Here is a 20,576-nt window from a genome sequence, read left to right as displayed (position 1 = left end):
AACTACCGCACAATTGCACTCATCTCACACACTAGTAAAGTAATGCTTAAAATTCTCCAAGTAGGCTGCAGCAATACGTGAACCGTGAAACTCCAGATGTTCAAGCTGGTTTTAGAAAAGGCAGAGGAACCAGAGATCAAAATGCCAACATCCAGTGGATCATCGAAAAAGCAAGGGAGTTCCAGAAAAACATCTATTTCTGCTTTATTGACTATGCCAAAAGCTTTGACTGTGTGGATCACAATAAACTGTGGAAAATTCTTCAAGAGATGGGAATACCAAACCACCTGACCTGCCTCTTGAGAAACCTGTACGCAGGTCAGGAAGCAACAGTTAGAACTGGACATGGAACAACAGACTGGCTCCAAATAGGAAAAGGAGTATGTCAAGGCTGTATATTGTCACCCTGCTTATTTAACTTATATGCAGAGTACATCATGAGAAATGCTGGGCTGGATGAAGCACTAGCTGGAATCAAGATTGCCAGGAGAAATATCAATAACTTCAGATATGCAGATGACACCACCCTTATGGCAGAAAGTGAAGAAGAACTAAAGAGCCTCTTGATGAAAGTGAAAAAGGAAAGTGAAAAAGCTGGCTTAAACTCAACGTTCAGAAAACTAAGACCATGGCATCCGGTCCCATCACTTCATGGCAAATAGATGGAGAAACAGTGGAAACAGTGACAGACTTTACTTTTTTGGCTCCAAAATCACTGCAGATGGTGACTGCAGCCATGAAATTAAAAGATGCTTACTCCTTGGAAGAAAAGTTATGACATACCTAGACAGCATATTAAAAAGCAGAGACATTACTTTGCCAACCAAGGTCCATCTAGTGAAACCTATGGTTTTTCCAGTAGTCATGTATCGGTGTGAGAGTTGGACCATAAAGAAAGCTGAGCACCAGAGAGCTGATGCTTTTGAACTGTGGTGTTGGAGAAGACTCTTGAGAGTCCCTTGGACTGCAAGGTGATCCAACCAGTCTATCCTAAAGGAGGTCAGTCCTGAATATTCATTGGAAGGACTGATGCTGAAGCTGAAGCTCCAATACTTTCGCCACCTGATGCAAAGAACTGACTCATTTGAAAAGACCTAATGCTGGGAAAGATTGAAGGCAGGAGGAGAAGGGGTAGACAGAGGATGAGATGGTTGGATGGCATCCCATCTCTGATGTATATGAGTTTGAGTAAACTCTGGGAGTTGGTGGTGGACAGGGAGGCCTGGAGTGCTGCAGTCCGTGGGGTCGCAAGGTATTGGACACGACTGAGTGATTGAACTCAGAAAAGATTTCCACTATTTGTGTAAATCAAATGTATATCCAGAAATCAATATTTGAGGAACACTATAATTAGGTAATAAAATATTAGATGATAGAAGATAAAGCAAATTTCCAGGATTTATTAGAGAGTAACCAAGGAAGAGATCACTACATACAGGGGCAGTTATATTTTTAGCAAATTGCTGACAATGGAGGATGATTAATAAAATCAGTAAAAAGTTAGAAATAATAGAATCCTATTTATTGTTTTTAATATGTGAGCTCAAAATAAGGAATGGAGAAGGAAATGGCAAGTGAACTTAAATTTTCACCCAGCAAAGAATCTGAAGGATCCAGTCACTGAATGTGGAGATTATCTGAAGCTAGGGAGCTGCAGCCACTTAGAGAATTCTACAAGCTGAGAGAGGGGAATAAGGAAGCTCCCTTGTTTTTATGGAAGAATTTCTAACTTACAAAAAAGAGTAAGTCAAACTTGCTCTTCAAGAACAGCGCAACTCAACGTCTTATCCACAGATCAGTACAGTTCTATGAACTCTTTGCTTTCGATTTATGACAAGAACAATCATTGAGAATGAAATTTTTTTTGAGAGAACTAATTTTAGACCAGTTTGACAGGTTGATTTTATTTCTATTGCAACAAGTAATTTTAAAAATTGGATTTTTTGTTTTTTCAAAATATTCTTTTTCTGGTGATTCATTTTTATTGTATTTTACAAAAGAATTAGCCTGCAATGCATTGGATATTATTTTGAGATCAATATACTACAATATAAATAATTTTGTATTAATTGCATATTCTGTCATAATTTCTCCTAACACAGACAAATGGTACCAGGTGTCAGAGGTTTAAAAATATTTTATGGGAGAAGTCTTTTACCCATTAATTCAACTCTTATATGTGTAAATTAAGAAAAGATTTCCACTATTTGTGTAAATCAAATGTATATCCAGAAATCAATATTTGAGGAACACTATAATTAGGTAATAAAATATTAGATGATAGAAGATAAAGCAAATTTCCAGGAGTTATTAGAGAGTAACCAAGGAAGAGATCACTACATACAGGGGCAGTTATATTTTTAGCAAAATGCTAACAATGGAGGATGATTAATAGAATCATTAAAAAGTTAGAAATAATAGAATCCTATTTATTGTTTTTAATATGTGAGCTCAAAATAAGGAATGGAGAAGGAAATGGCAACCCACTTCAGTATTCTTGCCTGGAGAATCCCAGGGACAGAGGAGCCTGGTGGGCTGCCATCTATAGGGTCGAACAGAGTCGGACACGACTGAAGCGACTTAGCAGCAGCAGCAGCAGCAAAATAAGGAAAAGAATGTTGGAACTAAAAAGATGAGCTAATGGGTAAGAACTGCAGTTCCCATTATATACACAGTTTACATATATAAATGTATCCTTGTTGCTATTTCATAATATCCAGAATCACATTCTATTAGAGCAAGAAGAAGTCATCACTGTCATATCACATAGCTTTCAAATTTACATACAAGACAACCAAAGAAAAATCACTTAAAAGGTTAAGTAAACACACCTGAAAGTGCCAGTACTTAAAGAAGGAAGACCAAGAAGAACAGAAAACAAGTATTTTGACTCCCATTTCAGTAATTCTATGTGGCGACATGTTGGGATAGACTTTTAAGCAAGCTACCATATTAATTCCTTAGGAAAAGTCCTGTACTCAGAACCTAAAGTAATATATTTTCAAGAATGAGGCTTATCTTTTCTTATATAAATCAATGAAAAAATAAGATTTATTTAACAAACTAAATGATTAACCATTATGGTAAGACCAGAGGAATTCTGCCAAGTAGAGCTAATGTAACTGGGTGAATGAGAAAATTTATAAAAATTAGAGAATTTCAGGGTTAGAATAAACCTTAACTAAATCTATATACACTCACTGTATATTTTAGCCTATCCACAGGAAGAATAGCACTGAATCTAAACCCAAAATCTGGAGCAGCCTTCATATTCAACTAAAGAGTCTGAAATGCAGTATTCAGTGCAATCTCAAAAATGACAGAATGATCTCGGTTGTTTCCAAAGCACACCACTCAACAGAGAGAAACAGCAAGGACCTAACAGAAGCAGAAGAGATTAAGAAAAGATGGCAAAAATACACAAAAGAACTCTACAAAAAAGGTCTTAATGACCCAGATTACCATGATGGTGTGATCACTCACCTAGAGCTAGACTTCCTGGAGTGTGAGGTCAAGTAGGCCTGAAGAAGTATTACTGCAAAGCTAGTGGAGGTGACAGAATTCCAACTGAGCTATTTCAAATCCTAAAAGATGATGCTATGAAAATGCCACACTCAATATGCCAGGAAATTTGGAAAACGCAGCAGGGGCCACAAGACTGGAAAAAGTCAGTTTTCACTCAAATCCCAAAGAAGGACAATGTCACAGAATGTTTGAACTACTGTACAACTGCACTCATTTCACATGCTAGCAAGGTTATGCTCAAAATCCTTTAAGCTAGGCTTCAGCAGTATGTGAACAGAGAACTTACAGATGTACTAGCTGGGTTTAGAAAGGCGGAGGAACCAGAGATCAAACTGCCAACATTCACTGAATGATAGAGAAAGCAAGGGAATTTGAGAAAAACATCTACTTCTGCTTCACTGACTACACTAAAGCCTTCGACTGTGTGGGTCACAACAAACTGTGGAAAATTCTTCAAGAGATGGGAATACCAGACCACCTTATCCGCCTTCTGAGAAACCTGTATGCAGGTCAAGAAGCAACAGATAGAACCAGATATGAAACAATGAACTGGTTCCAAATTGAGAAAGGAGTACATCAAGGCTGTATACTGTCACCCTGCTTATTGAACTTATATGTACAGTACATCATGCATAATGTCGGGCTGGATGAATCACAAGCTGGAATCAAGACTGCCAGGAGAAATATCAACAACTTCAGACATGCAGATGATACCACTCTAATGGCAGAAAGTGAAGAGGAACTAAAGAGCCTCTTGATGAAACTAAAAGAGGAGAGTGAAAAAGCTGGCTTAAAACTTAACATTCAAAAAAAGCTAAGATCATGGATGATTTCATGGCAAATGGTGTTGTGTTAGTCCCTCAGTTGTGTCCAACTCTTTGGGACCCCATAAACTGTATCCTGCCAGGCTCCTCTCTCCATGGAATTCTCCCAGGCAAGAATATGGAGTGGGTTGCCATTCTCTTCTCCAGGGTATCTTTCTGAGCCAGGGACTGAATCAGGGTCTCCTGCATTGAAGGCAGATTCTTTACTGTCTGAGTGGAAACAGTGACAGATTTTATTTTCTTGGGTTCCAAAACCACTGCAGACAATGATTGCAGCCATGAATTTAAAAGACATTTGCTCCTTGAAAAGAAAGCTATGACAAATCTAAACAACATATTAAAAAACAGAGATATCCTTTTGCCAACAAAGGTCCATATAGTCAAAACTATGTTTGTTCCAACAGTCATGTACAGATGTGAGAGTTGAACCATAGAGAAAGCTGAGTGCCAAAAAATTGATGCTTTTGAATTGTGGTGCTGGAGAAGACTTTTGAGAGTCCCTTGGACAGCAAGGAGATCAAACCAGTCAATCCTAAAGGAAATCAACTCTGAATATTCATTGGACAGTCTGATGCTAAAGCTGAAGCTCCAATACTTTGGCCTCCCAATGCAAAGAGTTGACTCACTGGAAAAGTCCTTGGTGCTGGGAAAGACTGAAGGCAAAAGGAGAAGAGGGCAGCAGAGGATAAGGTGGTTGGATGGCATCATTGACTTAATGGACATGAGTTTGAGCAAACTCTGGGAGGTAGTGAAGGGAAGCCTGGTGTGCTGCAGTCCATGGGGTTGCAAAAAGTTGGACATGACTTAATGATTGAACAACAACAACCAATATGAAGAACAGCAATGAATCTAAACCCAAAATTTCTGTTTTTGGACTTGTAAACTGTGCTGACTTATAAAAAGAGACACTACTTCCTTAGTACTTTTATAAGCCAGGTATGAAGCTAACCCTTTATTTAAAAGCCTCATAACAAACATTGTGAAGAAGTTATTATTATTAACCTCATTTTACAGATGGCATAATTAAAGAGAAGTCAAGTAAGTTGTACATGTAAACACTGCTCATGTGAGATTGGACTTCGATATGCTTATGTATCCCTCGTTCGTATTCGTTATACCATATAGTGGTCTAGCAAGTCAGGCAAGGTGACATCATAGACAATCATAAAGGCCCTGAAGTCAGAACACCGGGGTTCACATCCAGCCTTTACTGGATACTAAAACTGTGTGACTCAGGGAAAGTTACTTAACCTCTCTGCGCTTGTCATTTTCTTTCCTATAAAATGACAGTATGGCTATGGTGAGGAATTCTAAGAATTTGGTTTATAGTAAGTACTCAATAAATTTTAGCTACCGTTACCAAGGGTCAAGGAGTCAACTCAAGCTAAAGTAGGCCTCTTTGTTATCCTGGGCACAACAAAATCAACTTATTAATTCTACTACCCCTAATCTCTCTGTCTGGTGGGAGGAAGGCAATTGTCCTACAGTATTTCTCAAAGTCATATATTTCTCCTGCTGAAGTAAACAGTCTCAGACATCTTCCCATGCCAGAACTTGTTCAGAGGTATCAGCCTCAAAGGGGTTATTAGTATAATTTTATAAACAAAAAAAAAGGGAAATATTTGATAATGGTAATGAAACTGTAAAATTGTAAGCCAAATCAATATTCACTATAAGAAATGCTGAATGTCATACTTCTAACTAAGCAATATATTGTTTAAAGCAGTAGTTCTCAAAAGTACCTGGACATTAGTCTGAAAAACTCTTAGTTTGGGTTAAAGTTAAGGTGACTCAGAATTACATAAGGATCTCTGGGGATGGAGCTGAGACATCAAGTTTGGCAAGTGGGAGTTAATCTCCACAGAGGATTCTAATCCGTAACCAAGGTTGAGACTCTGCTTTAATTGCTACCAAGTAAAAATAAAAAATAAAAATTTCCCAAGGTTGAGTCTGGAAATCTATCTTTTCAGAAAACATCCTAATATGATGATTGACCATATTGGGAATTGCTGGTTTAGAACAGGTGAAACTGAAAGTGAAAGTGACTCAGTCGTGTCTGACTCTTAGTGATCCCATGACTATACAGTCCATGGAATTCTCCAGGCCAGAATACTGGAGTGGGTAGCTGCTCCCTTCTCCAGGGGATCTTCCCAAGCAGGGATTGAACCCAGATCTCCCACATTGCAGGCAGATTCTTTACCATCTGAGCTACCAGGGCTTCTAAGGAAGCCCTTAGAAAATGTAACACCCCAATAAAATAGCTGAGAGTCTTTATTTACAGTTATGAAGTCTACAGAAACATTGCCAATGGAGTTTTCAGACAAAAAATAGCTAGTAATAGTTTGCATTCCAGATCATAAAATTGGAAATAGAATCATAAGATCTCATTATTTACTAACCTATAAACAACATACAGGAGTTGGAGGTTTAAAGTGAAGTTTAAATGTGTATTATCTGCTTCATTACACTTAAACCATAACCTTTAACATTGAGCCAACATAATTCATCTTTTACCTACTAGGAATTATTTCCATAGGCAAACTGTATGAAACTCAGCCCTTATAATACAGAAGAGACAGCACAAAAATCACAGCTATGTAGCAACCAGGCAAAAACAGTGCTGATTTATGAAACTTAACAGACTTAGAAATAGAAACAAAGCACTAAATATTCATGAAATCCCATACAGTGCCGGCACATAAGTTACATCTCAGTGATTTGTAACTTAGTTATAGGCAAAAAATAATAATCTGAGCACATCCCAACATATGGAACCTTTCTAGTGTTAAGTTTCACTAATTTTTGGTCTTATTTTATTTTGAGCTGTAAATAAATTATGAACATGCTGTAAATAGTTGGCCATAATCTAAACCTCCCAAAGAAAAGCAAACAAAGATTTAATCACCAAAACAAGGGAGTAACTATGGAAAGAAGGATTTAATGAAAATCTTCTCTGATTGCAATGTTTTTAGAAAATGGTAAAAGCTCTTAAAGACGCAAAGGCACAAGTGAAAGAAGCAAGTAAAATTCTGTCCTTCAACAAAGCAACATCATAAACCTATCATGCAGAGTTAAAGAAAACAATCTGTGCCATGTACTCTTTGAATTAATCATAAATTCAAACTATAATCTGATAGTTAATACAATAATCAAGGAAATATTAACTTTCAGTGAGTTGCCTTGCCAATTTTGGTTCCAGTTTCATAATATAATTATTCCAATTATTTTTGTTTGCATCCATAGCAATGACAGATGCAAACTTCAAATGCAAACACTATGACTATAATCCATGTTTAAAGTGGAAAGATCAAAAGCATTTCATTGGTAAAATCTAACAATTCAACCAAAAATCTGATTATTTATTTCAGATATATTGTATTTTTTTTAAAGAAATATAATTCAATTAATGGTTTAAAATTCATTCTTTCTACCCATTTTGTACCCTGATTTTCTTTTTTCCTTCAATGTGTGACAGACCATAATTAACCTGAAGTAGCTCCGGAAAGGCAATGGCAACCCACTCCAGTACTCTTGCCTGGAAAATCCCATGGACGGAGGAGCCTGGTAGGCTGCAGTCCATGCCTGGGGTCGCGAAGAGTTAGACATGACTGAGCGACTTCACTTTCAATTTTCACTTTCATGCATTGGAGAAGGAAATGGCAACCCACTCCAGTGTTCTTGCCTGGAGAATCCCAGGGACGGGGGAACCTTGTGGGCAGCCATCTATGGGGTCGCACAAAATCGGACACGACTGAAGCGACTTAGCAGCAGCAGCAGCAGCTCCGGAAAGTAGTGCTGTTCTTTCACAACTGCTAAAATTAAAAAAAAAAAGGTTAGTCTAATTTAGAAAAAATTTATAATCAAGATATACAGAGTTGTGTGTATGAAGCGAGGCTGTTTTCAAACGGCCTTAGTTTACCTGTGATACAAATAAATTCTCAGAGATTATGTATCACCTCCACTGAAATGCTTTTGTTCTTAAAAAAGCAAGTGTGATACTGGGATGCATAAATAGTAGTTAAGCACTAGGAATGTGAAGTGACACATCCAAAATAAAACTATAAATAAATAAAACACTGGTCAGACCCACATGAGCACAAATTGTTTAGATATAGAGATTCAAGAAAGAGATGTACAGAGCAGGAAAAATGATCAAAGGAAATAGAACCTATAACAAAAGTCTTGACAAAATGAGATTATTCAGCAAAGGAATTTTTAATAATGGTTCTCAAGTATGTGAAGAGGATGATATCAGCTGCTCTCCAGCAGCTGAGGAATGAATAAGTAAAAATAAGATTAAATTTCAGGAGAGTAGACTTAAGTGAGATATAAGAGGATATCTTATATCAGCTACATTTTTTAAAAGAGCAAATCATCAAAAGATCTGAGGGATTTCCTTCCTTGGAGATATGTATATGTAAGGTATATATTCTTGTTCAAAATGTTTCAGTGAAGTCTTGCTGGGAGGAATAGTCTACTACCATCAGAACCCAAGATAGGAACACCATGCTTCCCAATCACCATTTACTGATTTCAAATATTCTAAAAATGGAGACTTACTGTGTCATCATAAGAATTGAACACTGAACTATTCAAAAGATTTTATGGTCTATGGTTAAAATATGCTCAGTTCCTGTTAGATAATTAAGTAAAATGAGAAACCATCCTTTTTTAGTAAACCAATAAGTTTCTACATGGCCTTATGACGAACATTTTTTTAAAGAGATCTTGCTCTATCCTTATACGTGGAGAAAATCTGCTATCATACGGATGCATTAGGCTGTCAGTGTCTTCCCAACTCTAACCTGACACAGGAGTACTTGGGTAATGAATCTAGTTCACGAAGTGAGCTGGAACCATGCTCTCTCTGGAACAGGCATACCTTCAGCATGTGACCCTCTCATTACAACTCTCTCTAATCCCACAGGAGAGATATGGACATAGCAATAATTTGCTGGTTCTATTATACTGTTATCACCACACCCAGAGGAAGATAAATGCCAAGTGAAAGAAGAAACTGGAGCAGGTCTCCATGTAGACCAATTCTGCAGTCACTGATCAAAATTTTCAATGCTTGTCTGTATTCTGTACAAACAAATAACTAACATTTATGAAGTATATGCTATATACATATAATATAAAAAGTAACTGTTACTGGTGGTTCATAATTGTTCTACTTATTTAATCCTCAAATTTGAAGAGATTAATACTATTATTGTCATCCCTTTTATAGATGAGGAAACTTTGGCAAAGACATGTTAAGTAATTAGCCCAAAGCCACCAAGATGTTAAGCTATTGAGCCAGGATTCAAACCCAAATAATCTGGCACCAGACCCTGCATGCAAATTGATAACATGAAACTGCCCCTCTGTTGTTGGATTAAATATACAAAAAATAAAAAATTGACTTTTTCCATTCTCCACATTATACTTGCAAGCATCATTAATCACTACCTTTCTAGGCACCAAACACAGTGCAGAACCAGCCAAAGTTAGTGAAGATAAACTAATGCTTTAAATTTATATATAATTTTTAAGAAATAAAATAATATCTCATTGTCATAAATTCATTTATCCACTGGCAAAACCTCTTTTTTCATGTCTACAAAAGGAAGAAAACAGATTGACACTAATAAGCTGTTTCTTGTTTTTCATTGTAGTTTATTTGAAAAGAGAGCTCATGAATTGAATTGATAAGAAGTAAATTAACATATAAGGATATGAAGCAGAATGTATTTACACAGAAAGTGACTGTTGGTGAAGTAAACTGCTAAAGTCAACAACAATCACAAGCAATATTTTTAAAGCCAAATTACTAGAAGGTAGTAATATAGAATATACATTCATTATATATCTTTAGTCTCTCTTATCACTGACCTTAAATTTATAATAAATATAAGAATTACCTTGATTTCAAAGGTCCTAGCAAACATGAGAAAACCAAGTTGGAACTATAAATATAACTACCATGGCACAAGCACACTCTAGCTAATTCAAAAAATGAGCACTCTCTCTGAAGGTCCCACTGTGAGCTATTTCTGACAATTTCTCAGACTACCGGTTTCTGTTACTTATAAATAGCCTGCAGACTTGTCCAGTCCAGTCTCTTTATCAGCCACCATGACACAGTCTCTGCTACCACTAACCTTCCTGAGATGGCTTCTCTCAGGAACAAGTGTTCTTTGCCTGTGGCAATTGCTGCTTCCTGCTTCCACCATTCTGCCCTCAGGGAGGGAATATGAGCAAACTCTCACCCTAAATTCCGGATTCAAGAGCTAAGACTAACTATAATTATCTTAGGTTTCAGTTTTACAGATTTCAAGGGTCAAGGGTAATGGAAGTTAAGGCCTGAGGCCTGTCCAAGGTGAAGAGTCTCATGGGAGACTTTTGACTCATTAAATTGGGGCCCCAAAACTTTCTATGATCAGAATAATGATGAACCACAGGTAAACCTGCCCCCAAGATCTATAGGAGGGAAGGGTGGTTTGTTGTTGAGCATAGCACACAGCAGAGAAAAACTGTTAAGAAACAGAGGTGAAGGGGCTGGAAGGTCTGGATCCATGAGAAGCTGTGAACTTAGGCTACCCTTGCATAGTTCTGCAGCCTAGGGTTATATCAGCTTGACAGTCCAGGGAAACTTAAGGTAGTCCCAGACTAACAGCAACTCCATACAGGAATCAGAAGCAAATTCTCTCCAGAAGAAAAAAATTTCATTCTAGGCCTCAAAGAATTTCCTCAAATAAAGTTTCATATGCCATAATGGTACATAGCTAAGTATAAACAAGCACAAAGGAAAAAAGCAAGCATGAGCAAGAAAAACAGACAGCAAATACAGATTTCAAAAACTTCAGATATTGAAATTACTAGATGCATCTTATAAAACAGCTATTGTACTATGTTTTTTTTAATAGATTGATGGATCTAGAAATTATCATCATAGCGGATAAAGTTAGAGAAAGATAAATACTATAATATGATATAATTTATATCTGAAGTATAAAAAATAATACCAAAATAAATCTATATACAAAACAAAACCAGACTCATAGAAATGGAAAACAAACCTATGGTTACCAAAGGTGAGAGGGAGGTGGGGAGGGGCAAATTAGAAGTATGAGATTAACAGATACAAATTACTAGACATAAAAATATATAAACAACAAGGGTTAATCTATAACACAGGGAATTATATTCAATATCTCATAAGAATGTATAATGAAATGCAGTCTGAAAAAAATAACTAAATTATTATTTTGTACTCCTGAAACTAACACAATACTGTAAATCAACTATACTTAAATAAATAAATAGGAAAAAAAAATGCGCTTAACTAGGCTATAACCAACCCAAGTTTCCACCTTCCCCCAAAAATAGTTTGAAATAAGAACAAGTTTGAAGACATGTTCAGAGAGCAATGAACTCTAAAAACTGCCCCAGGAGAACTTTAAAAGGGCTAAACAAAATGTCTTCAAATGAAAAATGCAATAATTAAAATTAAAAACTCAACAGTTAACACACATCTATTAGAATGGCCAAAATCTAGAACACCTACAGCACCTAATAATGGTGAGAATGTGGTGCAACACAAACTTTCATACATTGTTGGTGGGAATACTAAATGGTACAGCTACTTTGGAAGACAGATTGTCATTTTTCTCACAAAACTAAATATACTCTTATTATACAATCCAGAAATCACACTCCTTGATATTTAACAAAGGAGTTGAAAATTTTCAGTTCAGTCAGTTCAGTTCAGCGTCTCAGTCACGTCTGAACCTATGCAATCCCATGGACTGCAGCATGCCAGGCTTCTCTGTCCATCAACAACTCCCAGAGTCTACTCAACTAATGTCAATCGAGTCAGTGATGCCATCCAACCATCTCATCCTCTGTCATCCCCTTCTCCTCCTGCTTTCAATCTTTCCCAGCATCAGGGTCTTTTCAAAAGAGTCAGTTCTTCGCATCAGGTGGCCAAAGTGTTGGAGTTTCAACTTCATCATCAGTCCTTCCAATGATTATTCAAGACTGATCTCCTTTAGGATGGACTGGTTGGATCTCCTTTCAGTCCAAGGGACTCTCAACAGTCTTCTCCAACACCACAGTTCAAAAGCATCAATTCTTTGGCGCTCAGCTTTCCTTATAGTCCAACTCTCACATCCATACATGACTACCAGAAAAACCATAGCTTTGACTAGATGGACCTTTGTTGGCAAAATAATGTCTCTGTTTTTTAATATGCCATCTAGGTTGGCCATAACTTTTCTTCCAAGGAGTAAGCGTCTTTTAATTTCATGGCTGCAGTTACCATCTGCAGTGATTTTGGAGCCCAAAAAAATAAAGTCTGTCACAACGTAGGTTCACCCTTGGTAAAAATAAAAATGTACCATGCTGGTGAGTGATGCTGATAATAAGGGAGGCTATACGTGTGTGAGGACAGGGGGTACATGAGAAATCTCTGTACCCTGTTCTCAATTTTGTTGTAAGGTTAAACTGTTCTAAAAAATTAGTGTGTTTAAATAACTCAATCAATTGGTTTATAAAATAACAGACCCATATGAAAAGAGATGATAAAGAATCTGCCTGCATTGTAGGAGACCCGGGTTCGATCCCTGGGTTGGGAAGATGCCCTGGAAAGGAAATGGCAACCCACTCCAGTATTCTTGCCTGGACAATTCCATGGACAGAGGAGCCTAGTGGGCCCCAGACCATGGAGTCACAGAGATTCAGACACTACTAAGTGACTAAGACACACACAAATATGAAAAGAGAATGAGTAAGCTAGAAGACAGGGCAGAAGAGAAGCAGAATACAACAAACACGTGCAAATTTTTTGAAAGAAACTGAAACAAAGGTTCATGGAAAATAGAATGAGAGATATATTTTGAGTTTCATCAAAATTCCAGTGAGAGGAAAGAGAATTAGACAGAAGCAATATTTGAAGAAGCAATTAAAAAACAATTCACAACTGATGGAAAAACACCAACCTATAGATTCAAGAAACCAAATCAATCTCAAGCAAGTAATTACTTTAAAAATTTCACACCTAGACATATAATAGTGACTGTGCATCAGAAAGAAATAAAAGGAAAAGGAAAGAAAGAAGGAAATAGAGAAAGGAAGGAAAGAAGGGAGAGATGGAGGAAGGCAAATCAAAATCATCTAGAGGAGAAAAAAAATGTATTATTTTTAAAGGGATAGCATTAAAGGAGACTGAGTTCTAAACTCCAAGCCAAAGTTCTTCAACAGCAGTATCCTGAAAATCTATAAAGATATTTCTCAAGCAGATGCAAATGACCCTAAATGAAAGGCTTAAAATGTAAAAATAAGAGCAAAAAAAGTAGGTACATATAGTTACATAGACACAGGTGCATGCATGCTAAGCCCCTTCAATCGTGTCCATCTCTTTGCAAACCTATGGACCCTGCCAGGCTCCTTGGTCCATGGGATCCTCCAGGCAAAAATACTGGAGTGGGTTGCATTCCTTTCTCCAGGGGATCTTCCTGACCCAGGGATTGAATCAGAGTCTCCCATCTCCTGCATTGCCAGGTGGGTTCTTTACCACTAGTGCCACCAGGTATATGTAAATGAATGTTGATTATATACAATAACAATATTAATGTGATTGCAGAAGTAAAAAAGGGGAGGGAGGAAAGAAGGAAAATAAGAAAATCAACCAAACTTATTAAAAGATTACTAACATGACTATATTAACACCAGACAAATTAGAATTTAAGCCAAAAGGCATTACTAGAAAAAAAAAGTATTATTTTAAAATGATATCTCAATTCATCAAAAAGTTACAGCAACTTAAATTTGTAAATAACAAGCCTCAAAATACAGAGAAATTAAAAAAGAGAAACACAAGGACAAAGAGATATATAGCAATAATCACTGTGGAAATTTTAACATATTTCTCTCAGTATTTGATAAAATAGATTTTTTTAAAAATCAGTAAAGATACAGAAAATAAAAATAACATCACAAACAAACCTGATCTAATGTGTGTGTGTATGTATATAGCACTCAAGAGTATGTACTTTTTCTAGCAGACAAGAAATACTTAGGAAAAGTTACCACCTACGAACATAAGAAAAGTTTTGGCAAATTTCAAAAAACTTAAATCACACAGAGCATGTTTTCTGACTTCAGTCAAGCCCATGCAGCAAGGAAGACCCAGCACAGCCAAATAAATAAATAATAAAATTAACAGATTTCTGGTGAAACTGATCATAAAGAAAGAGAATAGTTTCAAAATCTAATACCAGAAATGACAAAGGTGACCATATTAAACATGCTGCAGATATAAAAACATACAGTAAAAGGGTACTGTGGGAAGTACTGTCAATAAATTTGAAAATTTAGATAAAATAGGAAATTTTGCAGCAAAATAAAACTTAAGAAAACTGACCAAAACATGGAAATATGTACATAAATAATAATCTATAACCTAAATGTAACTGATAGCCATTAGAAAAACTGAATAAGTAGTCAAATATCTTCTGGTGCAGTTCCACCTAATGTCATAATTTATACAACTTTTTCATAGAAAAAGATGAAATGCTCTCCAACTCATACATAGCTAGCATAATCTTGCTTTCTTAACCTAGAAATTAACCTAGAATTATGGTCTAAATTCTCTCATAAAGGTACAAGAAAATATTCTAAATAAACTACTGGCTAACTGAATCAACTAATATATAAAAAGGACAATATGTCATGATTGAATTGGGTTTACCCTATGAATGTAATGTCTGTTTAACATTAGAAATCATTGTAATTTACCATATTAAGAGTATAACCACGAAAAATTGTAACAATCATGAAAGAAGCAGAAAAAAGTACTTGATATAATCCAAGTCCCTTTCTTGATTAAAAAAACGTAGAAACATTCAAAAAACTAATAATAGGATGGATTTAACCTTATAGAGTATTTCCTAAGTACAACATACAAACATCATACATAATGGAAAAACATTAAAAAATTTCCCTTTTAAAATTACAAATAAGGCAAGAATGCCCACTTGTCACCACGTCTAGTCAACCTGACATTAGAGGTCTAGCTAGCACCACAAGGCAAGGAGGGAAAGTACAAGGAATAGAATGAAGAGCTGTATTGTTATTTATTTCCAAATGATATATGGCTTATATAGAAACTTTTAAAAGTCACAAATAAATTTTTTAAGAATGCACACAAAATTTAGACTATCAAATATATTACTATGTAATAGAAAATACAATTTCCCATGATACCATTTAAATCATATAAGATGAAGTGCCTGGAAATAGCTTAAAAATGTAAAAACACAGACCTGAGGATAGATTTCTATGGAAAAATTACAATAACTTATTGTCATTTAATAGAGTAATTTAAAAGAGAAAAGGCTGGGAGCTGCAGCTGCCACCTCTCCCTAGCATCTCGAGAGAGTACTGTACCACATATTGCTAGCCCAGGAAAAGATCAAAATCCAACTTCAGTTTATAATGAAAGCTATTTCTTTCACTACGTCGTAAAGTTGAAAAATTGTTAGTTGAACCAATGTAAGTTGGAAAGAGTCTGAACAATGTTTTCCTCCCAAATGGCAACATCAGATCAAATTAGCAAGTATTTACTCTGTACAATACTTAGGATCATCTTGGACATGTGCTTTTCAGAGTTTGATAAAAAGACTTTCTCGGTGATGAATGCTGTATGATACTCAAGGAGGGAAAATGGGATAATAAACAGGAGAGCCTCTTAGTTTCATTCAATTCTTCAGTACTAATTCAGTGCTAATAAGTGGTAATTAGTTTTCAGTTGTTCAAATATCTAATGGATTTTTTAAACACCTCAAATAAGAATTCACATCTTACATGTATTTGTGAAAGTATTTCTGGAACATACTATAGGTATTTTAAGTTGAAGGATATTAACATATATACATATATATGTATATATATACAGTTCATAAAGGACTATGTGATATTTGAGAGCAATATTCAAATGTACAAAAGAACATGGAAAGATCTAGAAGCAAAATAAAATATGCCAAACTTACAAGGGCTAGTGAAATGAGTAGAAGCGAAGTAAATCAACTAGTACCTTTTATCTTCCCAAATGGTAAAATAAATGTTAATAATGCAAACTAGTGGTTCTCAAAAGTGTGGTCACCAGAACGGCAGCATCAGCATTATCTGGTGTCTTGTAAGAAACATGAAGTCTGAGGCTCCACTTGGGGGACCGACTGATCAGTAACTCTAGGGATGAGGCTCTGGAATCTCTCACAGTCCCTAATGGTGATCCTGCTGCCCATAAAATTGGAGACTCACTGAACCATTTCAAACCATACGACATTCAATATATTCTTACGTGAATGGACAATTGGTCTTAATGTTTATTATGAAGATTAAATGATCACAATGGAAGGGAAAAACAAAGTCTGTAAAATGGGTTGAATAGCATAAATGGAACTTGCATTTTGTCAAATTAACGTAAGTATCTTTTTACTAATTTCAGGAAACTAATATTCTACATGAGAAGGGAAAGATCTATTATCAATAGCTGCCTTAAAATACTTAAAAACATTTACATAAATATTTAGAGAGATACGTTTACTGAAATTAACTAGTTATGGAACCTCTCCATATATTGCCTTATCTGTCATTGCAGCACACCTAACCTCATTATTATTCCAAGACTATTTTTTCATACTAAGATTTTTAAGTTCACCAAAAAGTTTTTAATTCCAAAATGTGTTTAAAAAATACCATCACAAGTCTAATATAATACTCAAAATTAAAGTCACATTTCTGAATAACAAAATTTTTGTCTTTTTCTTCGATTTGTTTCACTCATATTTGCTTCCCTAATCACCATCTTCACATCTATTGTATAAAATGAAAGATTTCCAACTAAAAGCTCAGTAAACATACACAGTAGTCAACTTTAATTGTAAACAATCACAAAACAAACTTTAAAGCGTTTCTACCAATATAAAGCTCTGTGGGAAATTGTTTTCTCAAAGTATGGTAGATGATTATTATGAACAAAATAAAAGAGGTAAGGTAACGTTACAATAATGATCTGGAACTGTGAGTCAAATGAGGAAGATTAAAGGCACAAAGAAACTCTTTCTAATAAACAAGCAGATAACTGCTGGAAAGAAAAATATGTTACTTTTTGAAATTAACTGCCAAACATTCTCAACCTACACAAAGCTGTCATAAAGGACATCTAAATCTGTCCTTGTTTGTAACTTGTGTTGTGACAAGATTTGACAGTTTATCAAAGAACTATAATTGCCACCTAAATATCTAGCATTTTGTCAACTGCAAGCGTGTTTAGTGAAAGCATTTATTTTACTTAAAATACAACCACCATTTTTCTCCACTTTCTGAAAGAACTGACTGAATTTCTTTTCTCCTTAGCTGATCAAGCTGTATCAGGGCTCTCTTTGAATTATTTATGTTGGAATTGTGAAGGGTAAAAGAATAATCAGTAAAGCAAGAAACTATTACCAAGGTAATAGATATATTCTGGGTATTGACTCAAAAGACCTTCAAAATACAGCAGTTCTTACAGATCTATAAAGATGACATTTAAATATGCTGGCCTTGGCAAGGAGAAAGATAAGGCATTTTCTCCATACCACAATTTCTGTTTCCAGAGTAATTTATTAAGAAACAATGTCTTAAATAGAGAGAATGTGTTGTTCAATGGGCATTATTCCTACCTGTAACTTTGGTCTGAAACAGTGACAAGATAGATGTCTCTCTCAACCTACAGAGACTAAAATAAACAGTAGCTAAATCCCCTTACAGCAGATCCATGTAACAGAAATATCAGAGTAATAAAGATATTTCCATGACATTACTAATCACTTATCTCTTTCTAGAAATAACTTTTTAAAGTAAAAGGATTTTCCAGTCTCAGCTTTGGGGTTTTGTTCTTTGTTGTAGATGTTCAATAAAAGAGTAAAAAATTTGTGCAACAATTTCTGCGTGACCTTTTGACTTTTCGTTCATTCTGACAGACCTCAAATAAAAGGCCGAGACATGATACACTGAGAAAAGCCCTATTTGGAAATTCAGGGATTCTGTGTCCTAATCCACATTCTGCCTCAAATTACCTGTTAGATCCCAGGCAACTTGCTTCATTTCTCTGAGCCTTGGTTCCCTATCCGTGAATTAGGATGTTAGATCTGCTGGTTTCTAAGGTCATTTCCATCTTTAACATTTTATGATTCTAGACAAATCCCTGAAAGTGTGAGGTGTTGCAAGAGCAAGAGCATGGAGCAAAATAGCAGCAACACAAAAATTTCTCCTACTTAACACCTCAAGGAAAATGCAACCAACTATGGTTTTTAATGTTTACATTAGCATTCACTTCGATTTGGGTAATAATAAGTCTATTTAAAAACCTGTTTTGTTTTTCTTTAAAAACTGAAAAATGTGCGACACGTTGAGAACACTGAGAGAAAAATCATTTTAATCGAAGATGCAAGTACTTTTTGGTGCTGCTAAATTAAGCCACAGAATTTTCTTTAGAAATCACTGTATGTAATCTTGGCTGAGGATGAGAATTATATAGTATAGGTGTGTCTGTGGATTTTGTGATAGGAAAGAACATGAATGAAGGGTTGTGGACTGAAATGAGCTGGTATAGGTTCAAAAAATTATTTAGTAATTTCAAAATATTATAAAATAATTATTTTTGTTTTAGATGAAATAAAAATATCCCAGAACCAAATGTCAAACACACAATTAACATGATAAAATTTTCTGGTCTCTAATGTCTACATTATTTTTATGACACAGTTTGTTGTCCAAACTCCTGGTATCTATGATCCCCTCCACTTCTTAGCCCACAACTCCAACCCCTAATGCATTTGGAAGCAGTGTACTTAAAATTTGCTACCAAAGATGTTAATCATCATATATGTATTTTAGTCTTTTTTAAATTATAAAAGTAATGAAGGTTCAAATATCACATTAACAATGTCAATAAATTGTGCATAACCAAAACCCCAACTACTATCAACCTACTCCCGTCTGCAAAGGTAATCATAATAAAAAAAAGATGTCCCTAGTGGCTCAGCAAATGGCCAATAATCCTCCTGCCAATGAAGGGGATATGGGTTTGATCACTGATCCAGGAAGATTCCACCTGCCTCAAGGTAACTCACCCTACACTCTGCAACTATTGAGGCCCAAGTGCCCTAGAGGCAGTGCTCTACAACAAGAAAAGCCACTGCAATGAGAACCTGGTGCACCACAATTAGAGAGCAGCCCCCGCTGGCCACAACTAGAGAAAGCCCACAGGCAGCAAGGAAGACCCAGGCAGCCAAAAATAAATAAATAATTTTTTAAAAAGACTTCCATAATTATTTGATGCTTTGACTATATTACTTACTTTTAAATACATAAATATCATACTATGAATATTTTTATGAATTTTTTTCACATTTAAAAATACATTGGAGATACTTCTATGTGATTTCTTTTGCATGACTATTACAACCTCTTTAACAGCAGTCCTGTGTACCAACTATACATTATCTGATAATTTAGCTATTGGCAGACATTTGTTGGTTTCCATATTTTGCTTTTATAAGCAATTCTAGAAAGTTACTATTTGTCATTCACCATCTTGTACTCTGTAAATGGCTCAACAACCTGACACACATAATACCTCAGGAAATTTTGACTAAAAGGATTAATACAGAAAGAAATAGTTATCAATATATTTTAAGACTATTTCTAGTGAGTAGATTCCTAGAAGACACACTAAGTCAAAGGTTACAAGAGAAATTTCCCTCACAAAATCCCTCACTTAAACATCCCATTAGAGTAGAAGGAATTATCTATCATAATTTCGGTTCAACTGGTGTGTGAAAATGTGTCATTTTCTTGATTTCTAGTGTTTTTTTTTTTTCATATGTTTATTCTTACTTACCTTTCCTCCCTTGGAAGAACTCAGGACACATTCTAGATATTTCCTCCAGTCCAGAACTTTTCGAAGTTACGTTTTTTGCCTAACAGAAATATTATATTTTCACTTATTCAGATTTAAGCTGCCCTTGGAAACTAAAACAGGCACTAACAGAAGGAGGGGGAAAGTTCACGAGCTAAAAAAAGGTTTAACTCTTTAGTTTACAAGTGTGAAGTCCGTTCCAAGCAGGAATTTTTTTTTAAAGATCTAGCGCGGCAGTTTAAAGTCGCGCGCCGCCTGACGGGACCGGAAGCACAGTT

The 20,576-nt window shown here is 35.6% G+C and overlaps 1 long non-coding RNA gene across 1 annotated transcript; it reads right to left on the bottom strand.

The window, feature by feature from the left end:
- Nucleotides 1-6,602: 6,602 nt before the first annotated feature.
- Nucleotides 6,603-20,545, bottom strand: LOC145524793 (uncharacterized). The gene is made up of 2 exons (XR_014067848.1): nt 20,281-20,545; nt 6,603-8,158 (listed from the first exon to the last, which is right to left on the bottom strand). It is a non-coding gene; the product is annotated as an uncharacterized LOC145524793 (long non-coding RNA).
- Nucleotides 20,546-20,576: the final 31 nt, after the last annotated feature.

Source organism: Giraffa tippelskirchi, chromosome 10 (assembly GCF_054371585.1).
Source record: "Giraffa tippelskirchi isolate mGirTip1 chromosome 10, T2T-mGirTip1v1.2.pri, whole genome shotgun sequence".
Lineage (NCBI taxonomy): Eukaryota > Metazoa > Chordata > Mammalia > Artiodactyla > Giraffidae > Giraffa > Giraffa tippelskirchi.
Note: the sequence above shows the minus strand (reverse complement) of the source record. Positions and strands in the feature narration are given on the sequence as shown.